This window comes from Schistocerca serialis, chromosome 12 (genome assembly GCF_023864345.2).
Source record: "Schistocerca serialis cubense isolate TAMUIC-IGC-003099 chromosome 12, iqSchSeri2.2, whole genome shotgun sequence".
Lineage (NCBI taxonomy): Eukaryota > Metazoa > Arthropoda > Insecta > Orthoptera > Acrididae > Schistocerca > Schistocerca serialis.
Window position 1 is genome coordinate 18944965 of NC_064649.1, and position 14831 is coordinate 18959795.

The 14831-nt window shown below is 43.0% G+C and overlaps 1 protein-coding gene across 1 annotated transcript in view; it reads left to right on the forward strand.

The window, feature by feature from the left end:
* The window catches only part of LOC126428258 (platelet endothelial aggregation receptor 1-like), a 165159-nt gene that overhangs the window by 126301 nt on the left and 24027 nt on the right, over nt 1-14831 (forward strand). The window lies entirely within an intron of this gene.

Genomic DNA, 14831 nt, shown 5'->3' on the forward strand with positions numbered 1-14831 from the left:
ATTCTCAGGTCGAATATAATGAATTTCCTTGACACAGAGAAGTTGCTGTCCATGCATCAGCACGGCTTTAGAAAGCATCGCTCCTGCGAAACGCAAATCGGGCTTTTTTCACATGATATCTTGCGAACCATGGATGAAGGGTATCAGACGGATGCCATATTCTTTGACTTCCGGAAAGCGTTTCACCAGTGACTCGAAGACTTCTTAAGTAATAGAACCTAGTACGTTGTCCTCGATGGTGAGTGTTCATCGGAGGTGAAGGTATCATATGGAGCGCCCTAGGGAAGTGTGGTAGGTCCGCTGTTTTTTCTGTCTACATAAATGATCTTTTGGATAGGGTGGATAGCAATGTGCGGCTGTTTGCTGATGATGCTGTGGTGTACGGGAAGGTGTCGTCGTTGAGTGACTGTAGGAGGATACAAGATGACTTGGACAGGATTTGTAATTGGTGTAAAGAATGGCAGCTAACTCTAAATTCAGATAAATGTAAAATAATGCAGATGAATAGGAAAAAGAATCCCCTAATGTTTGAATACTCCATTAGTAGTGTAGCGCTTGACACGGTCACGTCGATTAAATATTTGGGCGTAACGTTGCAGAGCGATATGAAGTGGGACAAGCACGTAATGGCAGTTGTGGGGAAGGCGGATAGTCGTCTTCGGTTCATTGGTAGAATTTTGGGAAGACGTGGTTCATCAGTAAAGGAGACCGCTTATAAAGCGCTAGTGCGACCTATTCTTGAGTACTGCTCGAGCGTTTGGGATCCCTATCAGGTCGGATTGAGGGAGGACATAGAAGCAATTCAGAGGCGGGCTGTTAGATTTGTTACTGGTAGGTTCGATCATCACGCGAATGTTGCGGAAATGCTTCAGGAACTCTGGTGGGAGTCTCTGAAGGAAAGGAGGCGTTCTTTTCGTGAATCGCTACTGAGGAAATTTAGAGAACCAGCATTTGAGGCTGACTGCAGTACAATTTTCTGCCGCCAACTTATATTTCGCGGAAAGACCACAAAGATAAGATAAGAGAGATTAGGACTCGTACAGAGGCATATAGGCAGTCATTTTTCCCTCGTTCTGTTTGGGAGTGGAACAGGCAGAGAAGATGCTAGTTGTGGTACGACGTACCCTCCGCCACGCACCGTATGGTGTATTGCGGAGTATGTATGTAGATGTAGATGTAGATGTAGATAAATGTGACAAGAGCCTTCCTCCTACATTTATACATATAGTGTGCAGACCAGCTTACAGCGTGTGTCTGAGAGTACTTATGGTAACATTATCACTTGCCCCACCCCTCCTGTCCCACTTAACAATAGAATGTGACAAAATTCAGCCACACCACACAGTACTTCGTGATGGTTTTTTGTCATCAGCCAATGTGGCCCACCAGAACTTCCTCTCCTGTGCCAACTTCTTCACCTGACTGAAACACTTGCACCCAGTAGCCTCAATCATTTGTTAGACACAGAGAATAGGCAAAATAATGTGAACACCTGTACTTACTTGAGAATGGTTTATTAATAATTGGTTGAATCCCCATTTGTCTGTAATACAGCTGCGATTCTTCTTGGAATACTGGCATGTAGTGATTGCATATCCTCTAGTGGAATGTTATGCTGTTCTTCGATCAGAACATCTTCCAACTCCTGTAGTGACGAGGCAGGTGGAAATTTGCTCTGGTTCAAATGGTTCAAATGGCTCTGAGCACTATGGGACTTAACATCTGAAATCATCAGTCCCCTAGAACTTAGAACTACTTAAACCTAACTAACCTAAGGACATCACACACATCCATGCCCGAAGCAGGATTCGAACCTGTGACCATAGCGGTCGCGCGATTCCCGACTGTAGCGCCTAGAACCGCTCGGCCACTCCGGCCGGCCACAAGGGTTCGATAATGCTCAAGTCTGGGGACTGTGCTGGCCAGGGAAGAAGCTGCAGTTCAGTTGCATGCTCCTCATACCATGGTCGTACTGTCCTGGCTGTGTGAATGGATGCATTAGCAATGAAGAGCTTCTTGAAATATGGCACCATCGGTGGGGAACAACATTTGAATCATGGGGGTACACCTAATCACCTAAAATGTTCACATAATCGTCGGCTGTAACACGGCCTTTGAGAGTAATGATAGGATTAGAAGAATACCATGATATTGCTGCCCACACCATCACACTTCCTGTTGTGTTGGCTGATGAGCCAACACCGTGTTACTAGAGGAGGCCGAAATGCACGCGTTTTAGCTCACGCAGGCTGGCGTGAGGAGGGATGGACTATACTGACGTGAGGTCTGGAACATGACAAGGAATTAGAATTCAGAAAGCGGACGTAATTACTTTGATACTTAACTTTAATCCATTAATGATGAACGTCGATCTTGATGATACATGAGTCGCAATATTATCTGTTCACATAGTACTTATAGTAACTGAATATGGCGCCTTGCTAGGTCGTAGCAAATGATGTAGCTGAAGGTTACGCTAAACTGTCGTCTCGGGAAATGAGATCGTATGTAGATAATGAACCATCGCTAGCAAAGTCGGCTGTACAACTGGGGCGAGTACTAGGGAGTCTCTCTAGACTAGACCTGCCGTGTGGCGGCGCTCGGACTGCAATCACTGATAGTGGCGACACGCAGGTCCGACGTATACTGACGGACCGCGGCCGATTTAAAGGCTACCACCTAGCAAGTGTGGTGTCTGGCGGTGACACCACAGTTGTACTGTACTAGCTGTGTGAATGGGTGCTTTATCGTCCTGGCATATGGCATCATTGTCGAGAAACAGTTGAATCATGAGGTGCACCTGATCACCTAAAATGTTCACATAATCATTGGCTGGAACACGGAAACTGAGAGGAATGGTGAGATCAGCAGAATAGCATGGTATGGATGCCCACACCATTACACTTCACGCTTAAGTCAGTCAATCAGGATTGTTGGCTTCTTTTGGCGTTCTCCAGACATTAAGCCTGCCCGATGTTGGAAATAACGAAAACGTTGACTCGTCGCACCGTATGATGTATTTCTACTGACAGCCGTCCGGATTGATGCTCCTGACACCATGTTTTACGCTTCTTTGCGTTGGTTGTCGTCACTAATGGTTTCGGTATAACAGTTCGTCCATGAATATTCGCTTTATGGATCCCGGCGGACAGTGTCGATGGCTACGGGGTCTCGAAGATGTCACTTTTGCCGACGTAGCTTTGCGTTGTATTGAGACAATTCGTGTTAGCGTACGACGATCTCTGTCATTTAGTTTTGATTTACGCCCACTATTACGTTTACATCATGATGTCTTTCCATGACTGCTGAAACAGTTGCTCTTGAAACATTCAATAAATCGGTCCCCACAATTTGCCCTCTTTGGAACTCTGTTACGTCTTTCATTGCACTTCGACCTCGGCCTCTGAATGCAAATACGAAGCGTGCACTACCAGCACCGACTCAAAGGAAGGCCTCGGCGCTTGTTGGTGGCGTCACGTCAGCTAGGCACGGCGAACGCCAAGTCTGTTGCAGGCAGAAATGCCTGGGCGTGCTTATCACTACAAATCTCTTATTTTCGGACAAAATGTTTGGTATTGTTTTGGATTCTGCAGTTTTATTTGGATGAAAGATTTTCTTACTATCGTAAAGCTACAAATGAAGATCATAGTTCTGTGTTACTGAATCCTGTCGAAACAAACGTAGATCAATATGAGAAGACGCTTTGCCCCATTGCAAGCTTCGGAAATTTTACATTCAAGTAACTATATTTACTTGATCCATTTTGTTATCGAAACTTACCCCAACCCCCTTACAATGAACTCGTTTCTTTTATTTATTTATTTATTTTCGTTTGAGATCGTCACTGGAAATGTGAACTAATTTACGTGTGTAAATGTCAAACTGCTGCACGTCATTAGATTACAGTCGTTTTCAACGAAAGGAATTCTAAACAGGAAACAAAATAGCTTCATACATCGAAAATACTGCTGAGCTTAAACTTTTTTAAACATGCACATTAGAAAAGATAAATATTCCCCTCTTGCAACTGAAAGGAGAAACTTCATAAGATCAAAATTTCATTTGATAAAAGAAGTATCTCTCTTTTGCCTCTTCTTCTGTCCCCCTCTCCTCCACCAACGTGTACAATCGCAAGATATTTCATTAACATTCAGTGCCCCTCACCCCATAGCCAACCAAGATACCTGAAGAAGAGCACCAATATGTTCACAGTTTCTTGTAAAAGCAACGCAGTACAAACGTAACTTCTTCAGACTTACAAATAAGGTGAAGAAGCACGAATTCTGTTGCTGCAGGACCATGAAGTTGTTTTTGTGTGTTAATCCTGAAAACAGGTGGAAATTTTACGTTCAGGAGTACACTATTTGTTAAGAAGTGTAATGAATTGCACAATTAATTGATTGCAGAAATCTCTCAGAACAATGTGTGTTGGTCAACTACCGCCAATAGTTTCACATTTTCCTGTGTTAGGGAGGGAGACACCACCATTATGAGTATGCCTGCAGCAGACCTGGCGTTCGCCGTGCCTAGCTGACGTGACGTCACGAACAAGCGCCGAGGCCTTCCTTTGATTCGGTGTTGGCACTACTCGTAAACAACCTGCACTGATGCCTATGCCGTACTGAACACGCACAGTCCAGCGCGACACGTCCCTTAAGCCGTCGGCACACGGACCGTGCATCCGAACGTTGAGCGTTGAGCGTGCCGAGTTTCCGGCGTCACAGCATGGAATAGCACGCTCGGGAGTCTTTCCGAACGTGCAGAGGAATATCTGGCATGTCAGATATTCTGAGCGTGCGTCTGAGCGTTGACCAATGAGCTGTCACAACGCCATCTGCGTCACACGCACGCCGTCTCCCTTCAGTACAGAGTTGTGAGGCGCCATATTGGCACTCATTTCAAGCTTATATGTATATATGCCGTTTCTGGGCACCAGCAAATTGAGAATCACTGGAAAACCCGTTGTTAGTCGTGTGATTCGTTCCAATAAATTATAATGAGAAACATCACATTCGTGGCAAAAGAATTATTGTAACTTTCGTATTATGAGAGTATGCTATTTGAAGGCAGCGACACACTGAAGATCCACCCAAAACGCATTGTTCTTGGTACAATTTGTTATAATTAAATTTCAATTACTAACATAATTATCTACGATTTACGTTTTTAGCTAGGGGTAACACAATATGGCTAAGTGCGAGGAACGTGTTGTTGGTTTAGCGTAAAGAGTAGCGTCTCTATCCAGTAATGAGTTTAGCTTGAAGTGGTGGTTCGCGTCTTAGCACTTCTAAATGTTTTTCCCTAACATTCACGATTTTGTTAAGTTCTGATACTTTATTATTAGTTTAATATAAGTATATGTTATAATATTTGATGTTATGTAAATATAAGCTCACCTTTTTTTGAGGGGTGCCTTTGTACGATTGGCTTAATCTACAGGACAGCTTGCGCTACTTGTATAAAGATATCTTGCTCCTTTTTCTTTTACGCTTCGTAATTCACATGTTGCAAAGATTCTGCTACTGGGTAGGAATAGTGATCAAGTAAGACTGACCTTGGGATGTTACTAAAATGTGGGAATGATGAAATAACGTTTATCTTATGCGGAGAAGTATTCCAAATTTGTACCGCACTGTTTGTAATGGAACTTTTATAAGCCTGTGTCCTTATTGATTGGACATGGTACTTTCCTTTTCGTGGACGATGGAGGAAATGTGCATTTTAATAAAGCTAACGTGGGAATTTTACGCGCGCGTGTTGAGTAAACAGTGTGATTTACGAACTAGAAACATCCCTCAGCTGCCGCTGGAGTGCGTTGCGATCGCGTATACCAGGTTGGGGCCCACGTACCGTATGCACGAGTCGCATCGTTCCCGAGCGTTCAGCAGCACGCTGAACTTGGCACGCTCAACGTTAACGTTCGACAACACGGTCCGTGTGCCGACGGCTTTACTTGCGTTGTTGACAGTCAAATACAACCATCCCATTACTAAAATTACTCACATTATTTTGCCTATCCCCTGTATATTACCATCTCTGTCTTCCCCTACTGCCTTTCCCCCTACAGCTCCCTCTTGCACCTGGAAGTTATTCCTTGACTTCTTAACGCAAGCCCTATAATTCAGTCCTTTCTTCTTGTCAATGTATTACAAATGCTCCTACAGAGAACCTCTTCATTTCTGATCTTATTACTCCACCTAATTTTGAACATCCTTCTACACCAACTCATATCGGTCTCTTCAATTCTCTTCTTTTCGTTTTCCAATACCCAATGTTTCAGTTGCAGACAAAGGTGTTTTCCGATCGTTTATACTCAGAAATTTTTCTGAAATTAAGGCTGAGTCTTGATACTAATCTGCATCTTTTGGCCTGGAATGTTCTCTTGGTCTGTGATGGTCTGCTTTACTAGCATGTATGATTTTTCTTCAGCGGTAGCTGAGCTCCTTCATTTCGTCTACTTTGTGGCCCTCAATCTGATTCCTAATACTCCTCATTACTTTCATCTCTCCCAATAAATACTCTCTACTCACTCGGCCCTTCATTTCATTTGATGGGTCCTGTAACTCTTCTTCTCTTTCACTGACGATATCAATGTCATCAGCGAATTTTATCACCGATAAATTCCACTCTTGAACATTTTTTTAAATATTTCCGCCTTTACTTCTTCGCTGTATAGATTGAACACTAGGCGACAAAAGACTAAACCCTTCTTTTACTTCCTGCCTCATCAGAGCGCCTCCTTGGTCTCCATTCTCATTTTCCTCTCTTTGTTCCTGTACATAATGTGCTCTGTCCAGTCACGTTACTGTGGCCACACGTCAGAAGCAAAATAACCGTGTATTGCAGGGTGAGACGTACAGGAATTGAGTCAGTGACGTTCCGGTAAGTACCAACATGGATGTGGAGCCATACCGAGTCCAGTGCAGCGGCCAGCTGGGTTTTTGGTGGAGGATCCATGGCGCGAACTGCCCGATCGAGGTGGTTCCATAGGTTCTAACTTGGGTTTAAATCCGGGGAGTTTGGTGGTCAGGGGAGTATGGTAAACTCGTCTTGATCTCGTAGAACCACGCACGTACAGGGCGAGCTGTGAGATACGATGTATTGTCCCGCTGGTAGTTGCCATCCTGACGAGGAAAAAGAAACTGCATGTAGGGGTGGACATGGTCCCCAAGGCTAGATGCGTGCTTGTTGTTGATCCACTGTGCCATCTAGAATGACGAGATCATCCAGGGAACGCCACAAAAACATTCCCCAGACACTCCATCCTCCGACCTGTACCCTTCTGACGATTGTTGCAGGGTATTTTCTTTCAGGACATGTGATTCATCTTAAAAGGCCACCTGTCGTCACACAGTGAACATCCAGTTACCATACTTGCGGACAAATTCCAGCCACCGCCGCCGATGAAAAGCAGTCAGAATTGGTACATGAACCAGGTACCATCTGCAGAGACCAATACATAACAACGTTCGCTGAACAGTTCGTTGAGGAGACACTATGTTGGTAGCCCTTAGGTTCATCTGGGTGGTCAGTTGCTCAACAGTTGCAAATCTGTTCTACGGTACACATCTTCACAAGCATCGTACACCCCTGTCATCTATGGCCCATGGTGCATCATGGCTGCTTCAGTGCTGGTTTTGGATAGCACCGTTTCGCCATGCACAATATACTGGGTGATCAAAAAGTCAGTATAAATCTGAAAACTGAATAAATCACGGAATAATGTAGATAGAGAGGTACAAATTGACGCACATGCTTGGAATGACATGGGGTTTTATTAGAACCAAAAAATACAAACGTTCAAAAAAGTCCGACAGATGGCGCTTCATCTGATCAGAATAGCAGTAATTAGCATAACAAAGTAAGACAAAGCAAAGATGATGTTCTTTATAGGAAATGCTCAGTATGTCCACCACCATTCCTCAACAATAGCTGTAGTCGAGGAATAATGTTGTGAACAGCACTGTAAAGCATATCCGGAGTTATGGTGAGGCACAGATGTCGGATGTTGTCTTTCAGCATCCCTACAGATGTCGGTCGATCACGATACACTCGCGACTTCAGGTAACCCCAAAGCCAATAATCGCACAGACTGAGTTCTGGGGACCTGGGAGGCCAAGCATGACGAAAGTGGCGGCTAAGCACACGATCATCACCAAACGACGCGTGCAAGAGATCTTTCACGCGTCTAGCAATATGGGGTGGACCACCATCCCGCATAAACATCGTACGTTCCAGCAGGTGTTTATCAGCCAGGGTGGGGATGATGCGATTCTGTAACATATCGGCGTACCTCTCACCCGTCACGGTAGCACTTTTGCTGTCCAGCGCCATCTGTCGGACATTCTGTTTTGTTTTTGGTTCATGGTGTGGGTTCCTGTAGTCATGTCCTAGTTCATGAACCACGGGCAACGTATGAGTGGCCAAGTCAGTGGTCCCGACAGTCGGGATACCAGTTATTTTGGAAGAAGGCTGGGCATCTCGGACATATTCTGAGTTGTGGTCACCTTTGTGCTCATACGGCAAAGACTACCAAATCCACCAGTTAGTCCCTCAACCGTTAGGGGTAAAACCCAATGGGACTCGGGGCAAGTAAGGCTAGCAACCTGCTTCCCTGGTACTTTAAATATGATGCTGGCAACAATCAGAGCAAAATGCCTCGGACCTTTGGAGGTGACGGAGTCCCACCTCGAACTGACAAACCAGGGACTCCTAAGATACGTCTTGGCAAACAAATGGTAATGAGATGGGGAGCAATTAATATCAATGGGGGCTACTGTGGGAAGAAGGTAGAGCTGGCAGAGGCTGCAAGTAAGATGGGGCTGGACATTCGGGTAAGGGGTGAGAAAGAAGAGGAAGTGGGAGAATACAAGGTCTACCTGTCAGGAGTCAAAGCAGGAATAGCACAATGGGGTGTAGGGCTTTACATCAGGAAAGAAATGGAACCCAGCGTAGTTGCAATAAGGTATGTAAACGAACGACTGATGTGGATAGATATGACAGTGTCTAGCAAGAAAATTAGGATTGTGTCAGTATATTCGCATTGTGAAGGGACAGGTCAAGATAATATGGATAGTTTTTATGAGGCACTCAGTGATGTAGTTGTTAGAGTAAAGGACAAGGACAGTGTTCTGCTCATGGGTGATTTTAACGCCAGGATTGGAAATCGAACAGAAGGGTATGAAAACGTTATGGGTAAATTTGGAGAGGATATGGAGGCCAACAGGAACGGGAAACAACTCTTGGATTTCTGTGCCAGTATGGGCTTAGTAATCACAAATTCCTTTTTTAAGCATAAGAACATTCACCGGTATACTTAGAAAGGCAGGGGAACCAGATCTGTCATTGACTATATAATAACAGATCAGGAATTCAGGAAGGCTGTGAGGGACACACGTGCATTCAGGGGATTCTTTGATGACACTGATCATTATTTAATCTGCAGCGAAATTGGTATTGTGAGGCCGAAAGTGCAGGAGGTCAGGTCCATATGTAGGAGGATAAGAGTGGAGAAACTTCAGGATAAGGAAATCAGGCACAAGTACATAACAGCGATCTCAGAAAGGTACCAGTTAGTTGAATGTAGTCAATTACAGTCATTGGAAAAGGAATGGACGAGGTACAGAAACACAGTACTAGAAGTGGCTAAAGAATTTCTTGGAACAGTAGTGTGTAAAAGTAGAATGAAGCAAACAGCTTGGTGGAATGACACAGTCAAGGCAGCCTGTAAAAGGAAAAAGAAGGCGTATCAAAAATGGCTACATACTAGAACTCAGGTAGACAGAGAAAGTTATGTTGAAGAAAGAAACAAAGCCAAACAGATAATTACAGCATCCAAGAAGAAATCTTGGGAAGACTTTGGAAACAGGTTGGAGACTATGGGTCAAGCTGCTGGGAAACCATTCTGGAGTGTAATTAGCAGTCTTCGAAAGGGAGGTAAGAAGGAAATGACAAGTATTTTGGACAGGTCAGGAAAACTGCTGGCGAATCCTGTGGATGCCTTGGGCAGATGGAGGGAATATTTTGAAGAGTTGCTCAATGTAGGTGAAAATACGATCAGTAATGTTTCAGATTTCGAGGTACAATGGGGTAGGAATGATGATGGAAATAGGATCACATTTGAGGAAGTGGAGAAAATGGTCAATAGATTGCAGTGCAATAAAGCAGCTGGGGTGGATGAAATTAAGTCGGAACTCATCAAATACAGTGGAATGTCAGGTCTTAAATGGCTACACAGGATAACTGAAATGGCCTGGGAGTCGGGACAGGTTCCATCAGACTGGACAAAAGCAGTAATCACACCAATCTTTAAACATGGGAACAGAAAATATCATAACAACTACAGAGGTATCTCTTTAATCAGCGTTGTGGGTAAAATCTTCTCAGGTATTGTTGAAAGGAAAGTGTGAGTATTGGTTGAGGACCAATTGGATGAAAATCAGTGTGAGTTTAGGCCTCTTAGAGGTTGTCAGGACCAGATCTTTAGCTTACGGCAAATAATGGAGAAGTGTTATGAGTGGAACAGGGAATTGTATCTATGCTTTATAGATCCAGAAAAGGCATATGACCGGGTTCCTAGGAGGAAGTTATTGTCTGTTCTACGAGATTATGGAATAGGAGGCAAACTTTTGCAAGCAATTAAAGGTCTTTACATGGATAGTCAGGCAGCAGTTAGAGTTGACGGTAAATTGAGTTCATGGTTCAGAGTAGTTTCAGGGGTAAGACAAGACCTGTCTCCACTGTTGTTCATATTATTTATGGATCATATGTTGAAAACAATAGGCTGGCTGGGTGAGATTAAGGTATGTGAACACAAAATAAGCAGTCTTGCATATGCGGATGACTTAGTTGTGATGGCAGATTCGATTGAAAGTTTGCAAAGTAATATTTCAGAGCTAGATCAGAAATGTAAGGACTATGGTCTGAAGATTAGCATCTCCAAAACGAAAGTAATGTCAGTGGGAAAGAAATATAAACGGATTGAGTGCCAAATAGGAGGAACAAAGTTAGAACAGGTGGACGGTTTCAAGTACTTAGGATGCATATTCTCACAGGATGGCAACATAGTGAAAGAACTGGAAGCGAGGTGAAGCAAAGCTAATGCAGTGAGCGCTCAGCTACGATCTACTCTCTTCTGCAAGAAGGAAGTCAGTACCAAGACTAAGTTATCTGTGCACCGTTCAATCTTTCGACCAACTTTGTTGTATGGGAGCGAAAGCTGGGTGGATTCAGGTTACCTTATCAATAAGGTTGAGGCTACGGATATGAAAGCAGCCAAGATGATTGCAGGTACTAGTAGATGGGAACAATGGCAGGAGGGTGTCCACAATGAGGAAATCAAAGAAAAACTGGGAATGAACTCTATAGATGTAGCAGTCAGGGCGAACAGGCTTAGATGGTGGGGTCATGTTACACACATGGGAGAAGCAAGGTTACCCAAGATACTCATGGGTTCAGCAGTAGAGTGTAGGAGGAGTCGGGGCAGACCAAGGAGAAGGTACCTGGATTCGGTTAAGAATGATTTTGAGGTAATAGGTTTAACGTCAGAAGAGGCACCAATGTTAGCACTGAATAGGGGATCATGGAGGAATTTTATGTGGGGGCTATGCTCCAGACTGAACGCTGAAAAGCATAACCAGTCTTAAATGATGATGATGATGATGATGATGATGATGATGATGATGATGATGATGGTGGTTCTAATAAAACCCCATGTCATTCGAAGCATGTGTGTCATTTTTTACCTCTCTATCTACATTATTCCGTGGTTTATTAAGTTTTCAAATTTATACTGACTTTTTGACCACCCTGTACTTGAACAACAGTGACACTCGAACTGTTTAGAAACATAGTCGTTTCGGAATGCTTCCAGCTTAGGCCCAAAAGCCAACCCCTCTTGGACATTACATAAGTCGCCCAATTTCCACATTACGACGCCGACTACACTGTTTTCCACGACACGCATTATACACCCTCCTCCGCTAGTGCTACCACCTACTGTCTGTGAGCGGTTATTGCCCGGTGATGTCTAACATGGGCGGTGGTCGCATTAAGGATACAGGGCACTTTTCCGGCTCAATATTACGTAAAAATCAACACCTATTTTTTTCAGGCACTGTTTCAAATTGGTTCAAATGGCTCTGAGCAGTATGGGACTTAGCTTGTAAGGTCATCAGTCCCCTAGAACATAGAACTACGTATACCTAACTAACCTAAGGACATCAAACACATCCATGCCCGAGGCAGGATTCGAACCTGCGACCGTAGCGGTCGCGCGGTTCCAGACTGTAGCGCCTAGAACTGCTCGGCCACACCAGCCGGCCCAGGCATTGTTTATAATGTATATGTTTTACAGATTTTTTGTTGATATCAGGTAATGCAGCACACATTCTAAACAAATTAGAGGTATTTTGAATATTCTTGAACCTGCTTAGGGTTATTTAAAAAAATTACAAAGATACCGATGCAATTTTTTTTTCCAAAATGGTTCCTCAAATAGAGGTACCATTTAATCCAATGTTATACATTTGAAGGAGACCACATTTTTACCAGATATTCATGACATGATGGCTAACGTACTAGACCTATTTAATTCCAGCTATTACGTATATTACAAGTATAAAAAATATCGCATTTTACATTTTAATTTTTATAATTTTTTTCCTAATCAAAATGTTATTTTTTCTATAATTTAGTTGATTCTGGAATAAAGCTTAGGTCTACTACATATATATGGAGTATTGCAAGTTACAGAAAAAAATTAGAGCAATGCATTATAAATTTTAGGAAATATTTGTACCTGAATTCTGAAAAATACTACATGCGGGAAATTGCGAATTAAGATATAACTCCAATTAAACTGTGCCTCAGAACATTCCTGAACCATAGTCTTCATCCTGCAGCATTTCTTCATCTTCAGGCTTCCTCTTGGCATTCCTTTTAGCACTTCTTGCTTGAATAGCGAATCTTTCAGGTTCACGCACTCGTTGTCTGCCACACACAAATAATTGATCTTCCATATTAGAGCCACATTTTATGCCTAAATTTCTCAGGACTTCCAACCTTCCTATCACTCCATCACTGAAACATATCATTGCACTAGTACACCAACTTTTAATGTACTTAGTCCTACAAAAATATTCTTGCGCAAAGTTCCCCATATGCAATGGTTGAAACTTTCATTTGTGTTCTGGGTGCCCCCAAGATGACATTTACGAAGCAAAACAGGGCCACTCAGGTCTCTAAAAATTGGTTTTATTTCATTCATAACAGGTTCAGGAAGAGAATGCTTATGATGGTGTATTTGACCACTTTCTTTTGCTTTCTGGTAACCACTCCAAGAATTTGCTCCTTTAGGGCAAAGTCCGTGAACAGGGTGGTCATCTGTCGACAACTGATGGAAGTAGTTGGTTCATACAGCTTTACTCATTGATGTAACATCATTCAGAGGTGCAGTTCGTCTAATGGCCCATTCATAATAACTCTGAATGAGGTCTATTTCAGTTTCTGTCAATCTGCCTCGGCAGGACAGAGACTTTTGCTTCAGATAGCAACTTTCCTTTCATTTCTCTTGATAGCTTCCTCAGTCTAGCACCCATCCTCTTTTGAGCATGTACACAACAATTCAGTTTTATTACCAAGGTATCACGATAAATATTTCTTTTCGAAATAATACTGGTTTCTGTAACAGAAATAAAGGAGGCGTGCAGCATACAAGACTTTGGAATATATACGTCATTTTTCACTTGAAACCCTATAATGTATATATCAATGTCATCAGGAAAGGCTTTAGAATTTTATAAAGTCATAAACAAATTTCGATTTTTCCACCATTAGTAAGTACCCAGTAGAATATGTCTGTTATCTATCTTTACATACAAATTACATCTAATTTCCTTAGAATCACAAACGTGTTGCACCCTTTTGTATTGTCGAACGCTTTCTCTAGGTCGACAAGTCCCATGAATGTTGCTTGATTTTTGTTAAGCCTTGCCCACATTACCAAGTACCCTGTTGTAACTGTTGGTATGTTACCCTGCTGGCTTTACCTTTCCCAAACACAAACTGATCGTCATCTGTTAATATCCTCAATTTACTTTTCCAACATAGAGGCTGCATAATATCGGGAATGTTATGAGATGGGGAGGCTGTGATTGTTGTAGTGCATGCCTTTGAGATATTTAACATTAAAAGTCACTGTGTTCGTAAAATGGAGTGAAGCTCCCTATACAGTGACGTGATTTTACTTTTAAAAGATAATGAAACAAGATGCGCATCATATAACGTCTAATTAAATATGAATTTAACATGGGTGGGCCCACCTTTAAAAATCAATAGTCATGCATGAAGTACATAGGTTAATGGAGGCATCTGACTACTGAATGAAAATGCATGCTTCCACAGGATGCCATTTGCTTCCATGTGCGTTCAAGTGGGAGGACTGTAGTGACTTGGCAAGACAGCCAAGCCACTCGGAGGTAGCCGAAAGGCACGCGTTTAGCTCACGCAGACTGGCGTGAGGTCTGGAACAGGACAATGTCTTGAGAATTGCAAATAAAGTACGAAGATCTTGGAATACTTAACTTTAATCCATAATTGGTGTACATCTCTCTTGACTGTACATGTTGCACAAGATAAATATCAAATGCTATGGCGCCTTGCTAGGTCGTAGCAAATGACGTAGCTGAAGGCTATGCTAACTATCGTCTCGGCAAATGAGAGCGTATTTGTCAGTGTAGCTTCGCTAGCAAAGTCGGCTGTACAACTGGGGCGAGTGCTAGGAAGTCTCTTTAGACCTGCCGTGTGGTGGCGCTCGGTCTGCAATCACTGAT